This window comes from Rutidosis leptorrhynchoides, chromosome 9 (assembly GCF_046630445.1).
Source record: "Rutidosis leptorrhynchoides isolate AG116_Rl617_1_P2 chromosome 9, CSIRO_AGI_Rlap_v1, whole genome shotgun sequence".
Lineage (NCBI taxonomy): Eukaryota > Viridiplantae > Streptophyta > Magnoliopsida > Asterales > Asteraceae > Rutidosis > Rutidosis leptorrhynchoides.
Window position 1 is genome coordinate 52160249 of NC_092341.1, and position 9613 is coordinate 52169861.

A 9613-nucleotide genomic window follows, 5' to 3' on the forward strand; every position below is an offset into this window, starting at 1 on the left:
TCAATGCATGCTGATAGTGCTCCAAATGAACATATATTTAGGCACAATATCCTTCCAATATGTAAATCTTTTAGTTGCAATTGTTCTATTTTTATGTAATATTCATTTAAATAAATAAGTGCGAAGACAAAAGAAGAAAATGACGATTTAAAGACGCAAATGACCAAAAAGCTCAAATGTACAAGATATAATTCAAGTGGTTCAATTTATTGATGAGAAACGTCTCAAAATTACAAGAGTACGAGCCGCAAAACGCAAAATACAAGATATTAAATTGTACGCAAGGATGTTCAAAAATTCAGAACCGGGACATGAACCAACTATCAACGCGCGACGCAACGGAGCTAAAATTACAAGTCAACTATGCACATAAATATAATATAATATATAAATAATTCTTAAAATTATATATATATATATATTATATTATATAATAAAACGTCGGCAAAACTAGAAAACAAAAGTAGGTGGCATGATCCAGCTGGCCATGCGATCGCATGGCCAGGAAGACCATTTTTCATGCGATCGTATGAAGCCAGATTCCTGGCCAGGTCCTATAAATTCAGCATTTTTCGACGAGTAAAACATACCTTTTTCTTCTTCGTCCTATGTAATCATAATTATATTTTTAATTATAATTTTAATTTTAAATTAAGTTTAATAATAATTAGGTTATTGTAAGGAATGTTTTAAGGTTTTGTAAGTCGAAACTATGTCCGTGTAACGCTACGCGATTAATCACCACTGTAAGCTATGTTCTTCCTTTTTAAATTAATGTCTCGTAACTAAGTTATTATTATGCTTATTTGAGCCAAAGTAATCGTGATGTTAGACTAAATATTAAGACGGGGTTATTAGATTTTGTACCATAATTAAGGTTTGGACAAAAGACCGACACTTGTGGACATTGGACTATTGACTATTAATAGATAGGGGGTATTGTCTAATCGAATGACAACTCATTAGAATCTGCCAAACCTATCTTCAAATTAGTTAATCTAATAATTATTAAAATGATTATGTATGTTCTATTTAGTGACGTTTATACGACATCTTTTACGATCATTTATATAATTATTCGGGTTGGGTAATTGATTATTCATTCTGATCAAGTGGGTAAATTAATATTCATATCTCATTAAAACAGGGGTGGATTATATACAAGGATAATTGGTGTAATTGTTGACAAAGTAATAAAACCTTGGATTACACGCAGTAGATAACCTGGTGTAATCATTAAACAAAGTATTAAAACCTTGTTACAGTTCGAATCCCTAATTAGTTGGAATATTTGACTTCGGGAATAAGGTTAGTTTGACGAGCATTTTATAATTATGATTGATGGACTATTATGGACAAAAACCAAATAGGTATCAAGTAATCCAGGATAAAGGACAATTAACCCGGGTAACAATTAATTAAAAAGTCAAACATCATGATTACGGAAGTTTAAATAAGCATAATACTTTTATTTCATATTTCATCGTATCTTTATTTACTGTCATTTTAATTACTGCAATTTACTTTATCGCAATTTAAATTCTGTCATTTATATTATCGTCATTACGCTTAAAATATAAAATCGACAAACGGGTCATTAAATGGTAAAAACCCCCTTTTATAATAATATTACTATATATAATTATATATATTTTATACAAATATAGTTGTTAAAAATATAGCGTTAAACTTGGCTAGCTCCCTGTGGAACGAACCGGACTTACTAAAAACTACACTACTCTACGATTAGGTACACTACCTATAAGTGTTGTAGCAAGGTTTAGGTATATCCCATCCGTAAATTAATAAAACTTGTGTAATATTTCTTAGTATTTTGTAGTAAAAATATAACTATTTCGTATACACCTCGCATAACATCAAATACCCACCATCCCGTGATGGTTCGGGTCGGGACAAGTTCATTTAGGTCATTTAAGATCACCGTAGTTCCACCCTTTTTGGGCACCACTTGAACGGGACTCACCCATGGTGAGTCGGATATTGGGTAGATAAGGCCCGCATCTAGCAATTTAATCACTTCCTTTTTAACTACAGCTTTCATGTTTGGGTTAAGTCTCCGTTGTCTTTGGACAACCGGTTTAAAATTCTTTTCCATGAGGATTTTATGTGTACAGTATGATGGATTGATCCCCGGGATGTCCATAGTTTTCAATGCTATGGACGTGTGATGGGACTTAAGAAGTGAAACAAGTCGTGTCTTTTGGTCTTGGGTGAGTCTCGAAGAGAAAATCACCGAAAGTTGACTTGCTTCCTTGAGATAAGCATATTCAAGATGCTCGGGGAGCTCTTTGAGCTCAAGGGTAGGAGGTTCTTCCGATGAAGACTTGATTCAAAATCTATCTTCATTAGAAATAGCCTCAAATGACTCTTCCCGAGTAGTCTCGCATTCAAATTCACTTTCATCAACATTAACATTCATCAAATCCCTAAAGTCGGCCTCTAAATCCACAATTTCACTATCACTAAGTGGGTTGAACCTGGTGGTATCAACCTCTAAAAGCTTTTCAAGCTCTTCATCTACATAAAGGTCAATATAGTCAAGGGCATAACACTCATCATCATCGGTGTTACTCGGTTTCTTCATAGCTTCCCAGATATTGATAGTCACATGCTCTTCACCAACACCAATGTTGAGTTAGTTGCGTTGTACCAAAATGATGGTGTCGGCGGTTTCAAGGAATGGTCTCCCTAAGATGAGGGGAACTTGAAGGTCCTCCTTCATCTCCATGATCACAAAATCAACCGGGAACTCGAAGGTGTCAATGCTAACCAAGATGTCCTCGGCGATACCAATTGCGGTGTCAAATGAATGGTTGGCCAATCTTATCCTAATTCGGGTCAGTTTAAGAGGTCCAAGACCAAGTCTCTCGTAAAGTGAATGGGGGCATTAGGTTAACGCTTGCAACCAAATTGGCAAGTGAATTGAACACTTCTGAGTCACCGAACTTACAAGGGAAAACAAATTTTTCCGGATCTCCTAACTTTTTACTAATCCTTGGCCTTGAAGCAAGAATTTTATTGCACTCCTCTTCAATAAAGAAAGATGTTTCATCATGATATTTACCCCTTTAACAAATTAGATCCTTGATAAACCGACCGTAGTTTGGCATTCCTTTAAGCACATTGGTGATTGGCATGTTGACCATTACATTTTTCATCATATCTTTGAACTTCTTGTATTGAGCCGCCAACTTGTCCTTCTTTAAAACTTTGGGATATGGCATTGCTCTCGTAGCCTTCAATAGCTCATTGCTCTTTGTTTTACCCTTTACATCATTACCCTTAACCTCGGTTGAGTCAACCTTTTCTTTACCCTTTTCCTTAGTAACCCCGATTTCTTCCTCGATAAAGCTTGGTAGTGGTTCTTGGGTGATAAAGGGTTGTGGGTGAGGATCTTCAATTCCTTCATTCAAGGTTAGACCGCTTTGAGTGGTTATGCCATTGACATTTTCATTTCGGATTAGGTAGTTAGGGTTTTGGTTGGTACTTTCGATTGGAATCACTCTTGTGTTGTTGTTGTTGTTGTTGTTGTTGTTTTGGTTGTTTTGGTTGTTTCGGTTATTGTTGTAATTGTTGTTCGGGTTGACTTGAGTGTTTGAAGGTAAAGTTCCTTGAGGTCTTTCGGCAACTTGGCTTGAAAGTCTTCCAATGGTTCTCTCAAGGTTTTGGAAAGAGGCTTGTTGATGCTTCAATTGTTGCTTTAAGAACTCATTCTCTTTTAACAAGAATGCTTCGGTTGTTTCCGCCTTCTTTATGTAGTTTTGCATAATTTCTCCTAGACTCTTTGAAGGTTGTGATTGTTGAATGTTTTATTGAGGTTGTTGGTTGTAACCTTGGTTATTTTGTTATTGAGAATAACCTTGGTTGTTTTGATAATTTTGATTGCCTTGGTAACTTGAATTGGTTTGGTTGTTGTAAGGTTGTTGGTTTTGTGATTGGAAGTTGTTGTTTCGGTTTTGGTTATAGTTTGGGTTGTAACCTTGGTTTCGATTTTGATTGGTAAATCCGGGCGATGGATTGGTTTGAGTGTTAAAGGAAACTTGTCTTTGGTTAGGATTGTAGTAACCTTGATTCTATTGATAGGAATTGTTGCCTTGGTTTGATGATCCACTCCTTTGATAGTTTTGATTACTCACATAATTAACATAAGCATCTAAATTCATGGGAATGTCGTCCAAATCAATATGGTTGCATTGGTTGATTTGAGGACAATTCTTGGTAAGATGTGGGCCATCACACCTTTCACAGCCTACTTGTATATCGACTATTGATTGTTGTAGCTTTTTCAACTCTTTCCTGTATGATTGGAATTGATTGTTCAAACTTGCAATGGTGATTTGACCATCGTCACTCTCCACTTTACCTACACTTTTCCTTGGTAAATCTCGAGGTGAAGGAGCCCACTCGTAAGTGTTAACCGAGATGTCTTCTAACAATTTTTCGGCCGCATTAGATGATTTATACATAAACACTCCTCCTGCGGATGAATCAAGATGTTGCCTTGTCAAAGCATTAGTACCCCGGTAGAACGTGTTGATGTACTCTTTCTTAGTCAAACCATGTGGTGAACAAGCTCTTAACATCTTCTTAAATCGTATCCATGCATCATACAAAGACTCATCACTCTGTTAAGCGAATGCGCTGATCTCCATTCTAAGTTGTTCCGCCTTTGATGGTGGAAAGAAATGATTGATAAAAACGTCACTTAAATCTTGAAAAGTCCTAATAGAATCGGAAGGTAAATTCCTTAACCAAACTTTCGTATCACCTTGAAGAGTAAAGGGGAATGCCCTTAACTTAAAAGAGTCATCGGTAACATCTTTATTCTTAGAGTGTGACGCCCCGTACAAAACCATCGTGTACGGTTCATCAACAACAGGATCATCACAAGGTCAAACACTATATGCTGTTTGAAAACCAGTTTTGCATTCATAAAAAGATAACGTGACACAAAGGTCGTTACAAAGTCATTGTTTGAAAATAACATAAGTTACGAATGCAAAAGAAAAGTTCCATGATTGAGACATCTCTAAGTAATGCAGCGAAAATCTAACACAGCAAGTCCATAACAGCAAGTCTATAACACCAAGACAGCAATTCTAACAGTGAAAGAAACATCGTCTAAACACCTGAGAAATACAAGCTTAAAAGTCAACATAAATGTTGATGAGCTATAGTTTGTAATCAGTAAAGTAATGTAGACCACGAGATTTCAGTGCTTCAATCAGCAGTTTAAATCAGTATGAAAAGTATATGCTTAACCGTGGGCACGAGGTAACTAGACTTAACGTATGTATATCACCCCTTAAAAGTGCACTTGACGAGTGCGTTTGTCCTCGAAGTATTAAACACCCGTTGTCTGCTAGCGCGACTAGCCCGAGTGGGATTGTCAAACCCTATGGATCCATATCTAAGATTCGCGTTCACGGTTAGAAAATCAATGATTAAACGTTACCGAGCTAAGGGGAATCTTTGTGCCGTTTTGTAACCCACACATATATAAAGTTTAAGTACTCGTGTCTAGTATGTAAAACGTAAAAAGCGCATGTATTCTCAGTCCCAAAAATAGTAAAAAATAGTAAAGGGATGCTATAACTCACAGTGAATAAGCAGTAAAAGTCGATATGAAACGTATGCAGGTAGTAAGTCAGTCCGAAAGGTCGTCAACCTAAGTAAAAGGTCACTAGGTCAGTATGTTGTCCCAATAAGTGTAAAAGTGCATAAATTAAGTTTAAGTGTCATCGTCAACATCATCATCGTTCATCAAAACTAAGGTAAGTTTAACAAGAATAGTGATCGAAACAAAAGGCTGACTTTGGACAGATGTTAAGACCTCTATACAAATCGAAAAGACATGTAGTAAGTGGCCATGGCTCCGTATATGAGTCCTCTAACTTCTGACCAATTTTCAGAATCTAACTCTTCTTCTTTTGACCGTGGCGATGGTTTAAGTGCGAGTAGGTCAGAAATTTCAGCACAACGTTACAAAGGCGTAGTGACTTTCGGAAGGCTATAGATCCTAAACCGTATATCGGATTAAGGCGAGGCCTAAACAAAAAGTCATCTACTCGAAAAGAAATATCTGAAAATCAATTTTACAGATGTCCAGGAGTCTGTTCATACCCCAAAAACAGCAAACAAGTGCTCGGTGAGATTCTTAGTGCTTGATGCTCATCACGGTTCTCATCCTTGATGCTTGTAGCTTTAAGTGTACAACTCATTGATGTGTTAGCATCACTTTGACCAAGATTCAACCATCAACACACAACATTTTAAGACCAAGTAAGAATACAACTCACGTAAGAGTCTTAGAAGGATGATGAACCATGGTTACATCATATTCTTAGTCTTAACACAAATACAAGTTCTATTTACAACTAAAGCTACAAACTTTCCATCAATCAAACAAGTATGAACACAAATTTGATCAAACCAAGTAATGGAACCCTAAGCTAGAGAGCTTGGATCCTTTTTCACACAAGTTATGAGATTACAAAGCTAGAAAGCTTGAATCTTTGGTGTTCTTGAAGATCTTGAAGCATAAAGCTTGGATCTTCAAGTTACATGAAGATCATAAACACAAGTTTTAATCTTTATAACAAAATAATGAGATCATAAGTTAAAAAACCTAGATCCAACAAAAGAAATGAAGATTCAAAACTAGAAAGCTTGAATCTTGGTTGTTCTTGAAGATCCTTGAAGCATGAAGCTAGATCTTCAAGTTACATGAAGATTACAAACACAAGTTTGAATCTTTACAACAAAATAAAGAGTTTAAAAGCTACAAGATTTAGATCTACAAAATAGGTGAAGATTCAAAGCTAGAAAGCTTGAATCTTCTATGTTCTTGAAGGATTAAAATCCATGTTTGAATCTACAAGATGTAACAAGACCAAAAGCTAAAAGTTTGATCCTTTAAATGATGATGATGATGCGTGGATGAGAAGGGAAGAAAAAGAGAAAGAAAATTTAAAACTTACACCTTTTAGAGTGAGAAAGACTAGAGAGAGAATTAGAGAGTAAGTGTGTGTAAATTGTAAATGAAATCAAGTGTGAAATGAGATGAATAAGCTAGGTATTTATAGAAGGTGAGGGTGTGGGGAGGTGGTGGTAGCCGTGGGGGTTTGGGGAGGGGACAAGGGGGACACCTTTTTGCTTTGTGGTTAATGGTTGTCTAAAGTTGGTGCTTATGTTAGGATCCCATGCAACATTAAGGATTATGGTTAACAAAAATGCTAGTATGTTCCCTCTAATAAATGGGCATTTGTCTTACATTAATATGGGTCACTAACTTATTAAAATTGGGCTAATTAAATAGTCCACTAACTAGTGTAGGGTGGGCTAAGGTCCAACAAGGTAGAAAGTCCAGAAAGACAAACTAGTGTGCTCTAGCAAATTACTAAGCGTAATTAAGCATCCAAAAACCCAAGTAATTGTTATTAGAAAATAACAATTAGTATTTTGTAGTCATAATATTCCGATTATGACCAAAGTTAAACATGTACACAGTACGCAGTTCATTCTAAACGTCAAGTGACACTAACGGTCATAAAGGCTTCCGGGGATCAAGTTAAGTAACCTACGTACTTAAAGGCACTTTTTCACATATAAATGAAAGTAATCCACACGTAGTAAGATCCTAGAGTATAATATAGCTCAGTGCGCACAAATGCGCAGTTTCGTGAAAGCACAAAGCACGAAAGCAAGTCAAAAAAGTCAGGTCGTTACATTACCCACCTGTTAATGAAAATTTCGTCCCGAAATTTTAAACTGAGGTAGATGGTAGAGTTGTGAAGAGGTGAGGATACTTCTGCTTCATCTAATCCTCTCGCTCCCAACTAAACTCAGGTCCTCGTTTTGCATTCCATCGGACTCGAACGATCGGAATCTTGTTGCGTTTCAAGGTCTTGACCTCACGGTCCATAATTTCGACAGGTTCTTCCACGAAGTAGAGTTTGTCGTTAATCGTAAGCTCCTTGAGAGGTATGATGAGTTCTGGTTCGGCAAGACATTTCTTCAGATTTGACACGTGGAAAGTGGGGTGAAATGCGCTCAATTGAGTCGAAAGATCCAAACGGTAAGCAACGGGTCCAACACGCTCCAAGACTTCAAAAGGACTACTATATCGCGGATTCAACTTTCCACGCTTTCCGAAATGGATTACACCTTTCCAAGGTGCGACTTTCAAAATAACGTGGTCGTCGATTTAAAATTCGCGATCTCCATGTTTAAGGTTGGCATAGCTCTTTTGACAATCACGGGCCGTCTTGAGCCTCACTTGAATTTGGACAATCTTCTCGGTTGTTTCATGGACGAGTTCGGGACCGGTGAGTTTCTTTTCACCTACTTCGTCCCAACAGATAGGAGAACGACATTTACGACCATACAATGCTTCAAAAGTTGCCGCCTTAATGCTTGTGTGATAACTGTTGTTGTAAGAGAATTCGGCTAGCGGCAAGTGCTTCTCCCAAGCCTTTCCGAAATCAATAACACAAGCACGTAACATGTCCTCCAAGGTTTGGATCGTGCGCTCGCTCTATCCATCAGTTTGTGTGTGATATGCAGTACTCATATCTAGACGTGTTCCCAAGGCTTCTTGTAAAGAACGCCAAAATCTGGAAGCGAAACGGGTATCGCGATCTGAGATAATTGATAAGGGTACACCGTGATGAGATACAATCTCCTTTATGTATAACTGTGCCAGCTTCTCCATCGTATCAGTTTCCTTCATGGCTATAAAGTGTGCAAATTTGGTAAGACGGCCAACGATAACCCAGATGGTATCATAACCGCTTACGGTCTTCGGTAGCTTCGTGATGAAGTCCATTGTTATTCCTTCCCACTTCCATTGCGGGATTTCGGGTTGTTGAAGTAATCCAGACGGCTTCTGATGTTCGGCTTTGATCTTGGAACAAGTTAAACATTTTCCAACATGAGCTGCAACATCCCTTTTGAGGTTTGGCCACCAATATTGAACCTTGAGGTCGTGGTACATCTTACCAGCTCCTGGATGAATTGAATACCTTGACTTATGAGCTTCGTCTAGAATAAGGCTTCGTAAATCTCCATAACTAGGTACCCAAATTCTTCCGGTAAAGTATCGGAGTCCAGTCTCCTTGACCTCAAATCGAGAAATGAGAATGTTCAAGTGCTCTTGAGAAATATTCTCCTCCTTGAGAGCCTCTTCTTGAGCTACGCGGATTTGGCTGTTGAGATTTGTCTGAATGGTGATGTTCAAGGCACGGACACGAAGGGGTACCGTTCTCTCCTTTCGGCTCAAGGCATCGGCTATAACATTTGCCTTGCCAGGGTGGTAGCGAAGTTCACAATCATAGTCGTTCAACCTCTCAATCCATCGACGATGTCTCATGTTCAGTTGGTTTTGATCAAAGATGTGTTAGAGGCTTTTGTGGTCGGTGAAGATAGTGCTCTTGGTTCAATACAAATAGTGTCTCCACAGTTTGAGTGCAAAGACAATGGCTCCAAGTTCAAGATCGTGAGTAGTGTAGTTTCGCTGGTGAATCTTCAGATGTCGGGAGGCGTAAGCAATAACCTTCTTTCGTTGCATCAATACACACCCAAAACCTTGTCG

The 9613-nt window shown here is 37.8% G+C and overlaps 1 non-coding gene across 1 annotated transcript; it reads left to right on the forward strand.

Annotated features, from left to right (window-relative positions):
• Nucleotides 1-4575: 4575 nt before the first annotated feature.
• Nucleotides 4576-4682, forward strand: LOC139869454 (small nucleolar RNA R71). The gene has a single exon (XR_011766063.1). It is a non-coding gene; the product is annotated as a small nucleolar RNA R71 (small nucleolar RNA).
• Nucleotides 4683-9613: the final 4931 nt, after the last annotated feature.